Source organism: Onychostoma macrolepis, chromosome 11 (genome assembly GCF_012432095.1).
Source record: "Onychostoma macrolepis isolate SWU-2019 chromosome 11, ASM1243209v1, whole genome shotgun sequence".
NCBI lineage: Eukaryota > Metazoa > Chordata > Actinopteri > Cypriniformes > Cyprinidae > Onychostoma > Onychostoma macrolepis.
The window spans coordinates 385285-392152 of NC_081165.1; positions in this window are offsets into that span (position 1 = coordinate 385285).

Here is a 6868-nt window from a genome sequence, read left to right on the forward strand (position 1 = left end):
AAAGGGGAAGAGAGGCGAGAAACACTGTTCCGTCGAGTCAGCGGACATCTGTCAAGTGCACATCTGTGGTGCATCCTTCATATCTCGCTTATATATGAGATGATTTGACAGATTTTTTTTTTTTTTAATCGTGTTAACTGGTCCCTGGCTAATTTGGTTCTTTATACAAGTTAGTGGATTTTAAAATATCTGGGGTCCGTTCTTCGTACGTCGCTAACTCAATTAGCTGGATTTGATTGTTGACGATTTGGCATGATCTTGAATTGTTTGGTTCTTTGAAGCTCATCCCGGAGTTGCTGTCATAGCAACAGGTCCGTAAACTTAAACCTGCTCGGGAGCAGTTCAAGACACTCACAAATCGGTTATTTTTAATGAAAAAAAGTGGCATACATATCAAAAAGCAATCATTTGCCATTTTTTTAATTATTTTTTTATATTTTACAATTATGCTAACAGTAATGAATATTAAATAAATAAAATAAATAAATACGTTTTCAAACAAAAATAAATTTACAAATTAATAAATTTGATAAAATGGTAAATATCAAATTTTCAAAAACAATAAATAAGTTAAATGAAAAGTTAAATAGGTAAAAAACAAAACAAAACAAAAAACATTAAATAAAAAGTTAAATAAAATATGTTCTGGCTCTGCCTGTTTTAGCTTGTTCTTTGCACCCCCTACTGGTCATTTTATATTCTACCGCTTTAATTTGTGTTATTCAGTTTCCGGGTTCAGGATTCTCTTTGTTTATTTTACAGTTTTACACATTTTACTCAGTAAATCATCTGAACTGCGACTTCCTGGTGTCAAGTCCTGTTATTGAGTAGAAGTGTTTAGCTTGCTGGATATGAAGCCAGTACAAAATATTAAAGGGTTAGTTCACCCAAAAATGAAAATTATCCTGTTATTTAATCACCCGGAAGGCAATCCTAGGTGTATATGACTTAATTCTTTCAGACGAATCCAATCGGAGTTATATTAAAAATTGTCCTGGCTCTTCTAAGCTTTATCATTGCAGTCAGCGGGTGTTTCTGTTACACAGTCCAAAACACGGAAAATAAAGTGCGGGAATCCATAAAAACAAACGTGCCTCACACAGCTCCGTGGGATGAATAAAGGCCTCCTGTAGCGAATCCATGCGTTTTGGAAGAAAAATATCCATATTTCAAATGTAATAAACATCTTTCTCACTTCGTCTAACTGTCATAAGCGGAAGCCATTCATCGGATGACGGTGGACGTCGGCGTTGCGTGATTGAGAGACAAGCGTGGAGAGGAACGGGCTTCTAAGATGGTGGCTTGAGTAGACGCACATGTTCTAGCGCTTAAAATAACTTCAGGTACATCTTGCAAACGTTGATGTAAGAAATAAGTCACACGTATTGTTGAATTTTTAGAAAATACTACAGTTAGTTAATACTAGTTCCATGGTTTCTTACTCGAATAGAACAGTCTGGAAGTTATCATGGACATGTCAGCCCCTGAAGAGATGGATACAGAACTCCAAAGAACGACGGAAAAAAGACTCTAATTAAGTATTTAGTATAAGTATAAGGATAAAGTAAGAAGAGTGTGCGTTGCTTTCCCTGGGGAGAGAGAATTATGGGTGTCCTGACAAAAAAGGGGTGGAGTCATAAAGCTCAGTCTCCGAAGACACGGTCGAGGTCGGGATCGATTCAACGAGCCCCCTGGGGGGTTGGGTAGGATAATGAGGGGCGTAAGGACACTGCAAACATAATCTGAGGGAGGTCCAGTGCCAGTTATGCTACCTTTTGCTAGGCTCCGTATTCTTTCCTGCAAAACGGAAACAGCGCATAAAAGAAGCCCAAGCACATTTCCCTCTTTCAACAGCATCGCGAGCTCCCTAACCCAGAGAACCGGCGCCTGTCAAACAAGAATCAAAAACATGCATGTGAAAGAAACAGAAGCAAGCCTACCTTTCTCCGCTTCCGGCTTCGCTACTGTTCGGGCGCTCTTGCTTATTGCTCTGCGCTTTTCTCCCTATTTATGCACTTTTCTCAGATCTCTTTAAGATTTTAAGTTCAGCAGATCAGCACAATGCTTAAACAACGCATTTTTTTCTTTTTTGGAAAAAGAAGACTCTTTGCCTCCCACTGCCAGCAGCTTACATTCCGGAGACGGGAAAACACAGCTGTCTACATTCAAACAGACAAGAGAAAATGCCTCTCGTGGAATCTACTTGCTGCATGAACTGCCACAGACTTCTACAAAGGATTGTGGTTCCTGAAGCAAAGTTATTTGCTGGACTTCCAAAACACACAGCAGATGGTAATCATGGACCCCCTCAGCATACAGCCGGTGAGTCCTGTGAATCTCAACAGTTTATACCAAGTGTAGAGAAACAAGCTGAAACTGATCGACAGACTAATCGATGGCACAAACAGGGAGCGAGACCCAAAGGCACTCGAGACATCAGATTGTCACGAGTATCTCGTATTGCTGCCGAAGCATCCTCTACCCCAGATACGGCTATGACAAGACTTGTAAACACTGGTATTCTACAACCCCCTATACATCTTGAGAACAGATTTGAAGCATTAATGAATGTGGGTGAGGAATCCCCAAATGTGATTGAACATAGATCGTATCAGCCAGCAGCTAACATCGCTACTAACAGACGCTCGAGGTCGAGCAGACAGTGGCACTCAGCTCAGAGAGCAGCTGAGCCCAGGACTGATAGTGGGTGACTCTATTATCAGAAACATCAGTAGCAGGACTACAACTACATGCTGCTTTCCTCAAGAAACCATCTCTGATGTGAACAAGGAACTTCGGAACATTCTGATGAAGCACAAGACTGCAAATCGAATCATCATCCATGTGGGGAAGAATGATATTCGGAAAGAGAAGTCAGAACTCCCTTGACATGCTGCTTTTTGGATGCTTTTATATAGGCCTAAGTGGTCCCTAGTACTGTATCTGTAGTCTCTTTCCCGAAATTCAGCCTTGGTGCATAATTTCAGCCTCTACGAGCCAGTCCCACAATGAGCTTTCCTTAGGACGTGCCATTTCTGTGTCTGTAGCTTTAAATGCTAATGAGGAGGAGAGAGGCGGGGCAAGGTGGGCGTGTGGCCTTAACCAGCTTGCGCTACCATGTGCTAATGTTAACAGTGGATGTATCGCAATGGCTCGTAGACACACAGTCGTTCAAACTTTCCAGTTTGACCCAGAATCTGATCCGGATGGAGAAGCACCGGATGAAGAAGTTGCAACTCAGCGGCTACAGCAGGACGTCTCCGAATGGTTAGTTTAAAATATTGTGTCTGGATACGGTATTTTAGTTGGTTTGTTTATGTGTGCTGTTACAGTTATTATCATGTAGCTAATGCTAACCATAGGCTCGGATGAAGGAACTAAAAAAATACTTCGGTGTTCATTTGTACATCCAAACACTGAGCAACTGCCATGCTTTGCTCGTTTGCAAGCCATGATGTCTCTCGAGGAAAAAAAAAAATATTGCGCTCGCCTCACACGGTAGTAGCTCATTTTCTCATGGGCGGGCAAAGCAGAGAAAGGGGAGGTAACCTTTCCCCGTATGACAACATAAAGGGAAGATTACAGATTGGGCCATCTGAGCTTTCATTTTCTCAAAGGCGAAGCAGGATACCCAGGGCTCGGTTTACACCTATCGCCATTTCTAGCCACTGGGGGACCATAGGCAGGCTAGGGGAACTCATATTAATGTTAAAAAACCTCATAAAGTGAAATTTTCATGCCATGGGAACCTTTAAGAAGGATTTCAGTGAACTCTTTGAAACACTTCAAAGACTTGAAGTTCAGTCGTTCATCAGTGGACCACTCCCAGCAAGGGGAACTGTCAGGGTTCTTCCATAAATTTCCAGGAGACGATCATAGAGTTTTCAAAATTTCCATTTTTATTCACTGCCACATGTTCTGCCCACAAAGGTGCAGAAAAAATGGGAACTCACCCATACACAGAACAACTAATGAATGAACTATCAGCACATTACTGAGTTCTGGGCCTCAGATGTTTCTCCAGGGATCCCTCACCAGAACTAACTCAGCCATCGAAAATTGAACCATTTTAACAAATCAGACCAAACCATTTTATAATTACAGGGGGTCTCACAAGATCTTAATTCACAAATTTAGTACATCATACCTCTTTTCAAATGTAGTACATCATAAACAAAAGTAATGTAATATGTACAAATAAACTTTATAAACTTATGAAATTACATTCAACAAAGCAATAACAGAAATAAACTAAAACACAAAAATAGACTTTGTACATAACATCCAAACAAACAACCCAAACCCAGATGGTCCCCCTAAACTACATTTTCCATAATTCCTAGCAAAAGATATAAAGGACATCAGGAAATGCCGCGCTCTCTTAATAACAGGCCTTTGTTCCATGCTGCAGTCATGGATCCCGGCGGAACCACGGGTAAGATACACAATTCAAATAAATAAATAAATTTAAACCCATTTCTGTCTAGTTGTGGTTTTATTCAATCACTAGCATGCACTCTAGTAATGCACTGGGTCGCTCTTGGATCTTCAATGCTCACATAAAGAGTCAACATACACCTCTAACACAAAATATTTTGGGTAAATAAATAAAAGAAAAAAACTAAAATAAATACACAAATTTATAAACAAACAGACAAAGAATAAAAATAAACCAATTGAAATGAAATATGTACTAAGTGTGGCCTTAGCCATCACAGGAACTAATATGTTTACACGGCTGCTTGGGCTGAATACATGGCTACAAAGAACCTGCAGTATAAAAGGAGTCAACTTCAACGACAACTTCAGTCTTTTCTGGGGCCATAGACAGCTGTTTAAACTGGATGGCCTCTACCCAAACAATCTTGGTGCAAGAGTGCTAAAGGACAATATCTATTTCTCCCTCCATCATCCTTCAGTGGTGTGTGCCAATCCACTTGGCCTGGATGGCACACACACACCTGGACAGAATATGAGTGACCACAGGACTTCACATCAGCTTCAGAGTCATCATATGGTTGACACATCCCACAAGGACATTGATAACACCACGCAGCCAAAACAAGCTCTCCTCACGGAGACTATCCCAGCTGAGCCCTGCCCACGGAGCTCATCACAAACAGATTGTGATGGACTACATCAGCTCCAAGACTCAGCACCCAAGGACGACTTTCTGGAAAACAGCCAGGGAAGCCAGGACAACATACCACAGCCACCGGAAACACCAGAGCCGGAGCCCCATTCACCAGACACATTATCCACCTCTCCAGCATCTCCACTTCTAAGCTTCTCACAGAAAATGGAGGAACTGGTGTATGCTGAGACCAAACTCCCCCACTCGTTCGCTGCAAGCCCCCAGATATCAACTAAAAAACAGCGGGCTCCACAACCACCAAAGACTGCTGGCCCAGCTCTCCCTCCTCCTCCTGTGAGAGCTCTCCGACCGCTGCCACAACACCAGGGCCAAAACCCTCCTCCATCGGCTGTAGGTGAACCAAAAACAACTGAAAACAGCTCTCAGTGATATGTGTCGGGCCCCCGCTATATTAGCATTCACAAATGTTTACAGAACAAGCGGGAACCCAGTATGTCTGAAGCTTTCTCTATCTCTGTTTTATCACGTGATAGAAAGTCTAAGGCCTTCTCAAGCCGTACGGCTGACCCATCTAATCTGCGGCCTGTAATGCGTCAATCTGAGATTGCTGTAGAGACAAAATGTAATTCCATCAAGTTAGCATTTTTAAACATTCACTCCCTAAAAAATAAATCATTTCTGATCAATGATTTAATAACCACAAACAACCTGGATTTAATGTTTCTAAATGAAACATGGCTTGAAGACAGCTGCAGTGCAACAGTCCTCAATGAAACAGCCCCTCCTAACTTTCATTTTACAAGTGTCTGCAGGACTGTTAGGAGAGGTGGAGGTGTAGCTGCTCTATTTAAAGATGATTATCAATGCAAGCAAGTGTCATTTGGTCAGTATTTGTCTTTTGAATACCTAGGTATTGTGCTGAAAGGTGCTCCACACATTCTGTTTATCATTACAGGCCTCCAAAATACTCTCCAGCCTTTGTTGAAGAGTTCACAGAACTGTTATCAATGATTTCCTCAGAGTTTGACTGTTTTACTATTGCAGGGGATTTTAATATTCACATAGATAATGCAGAAATCAAAACTGCAAAAGAAATTATAACTTTTTTAAACACTTTTGATCTGACCCAGCATGTGCATGGACCCACACACAATCGTGGACACACTCTAGATTTACTCATCAGTAAAGGTCTAAATATTGCATCTATTGTTATTAAGGATGTAGCACTATCTGATCACTTCTGTATTTTCTTTGATATATTGATCTCTGTTACCACTGAATCTAGATCTGTCTCAGTCAGAAAGAGATGCATTAACGAGAACACTAGTGCACTATTTATGAAGGCTATATCTTTAACACCAAACATTTCTGCAGAATCTTCTCCTGGATTCATTTAACTCAAAAGTTAAGAATGTTATTGATGATATCGCTCCTGAAAAAGTCAGCAAGAAGACTGGCAGACAAAAATCATCTTGGAGAAAATCAACAGCAGTTCAGAGTATGAAAAGACAATGCAGAAAAGCTGAGCGGAAGACGAAACTTGAAATTCACTATAGCATCTATAAAGACAGCCTTCATGCTTTCAATGTGGAACTAGCCACAGCTAGACAGACCTTCTGCTCAAACCTTATAAACAGTAACTTAAACAACACTCGCACTCTTTTTGCTACTGTTGAGAGACTAACAAACCCCCAAGTCAGATTCCCAGTGAAATGCTCTCCGACAGCAAATGCAATGAGTTTGCTTCCTTCTTTTCTGAGAATATCAATAATA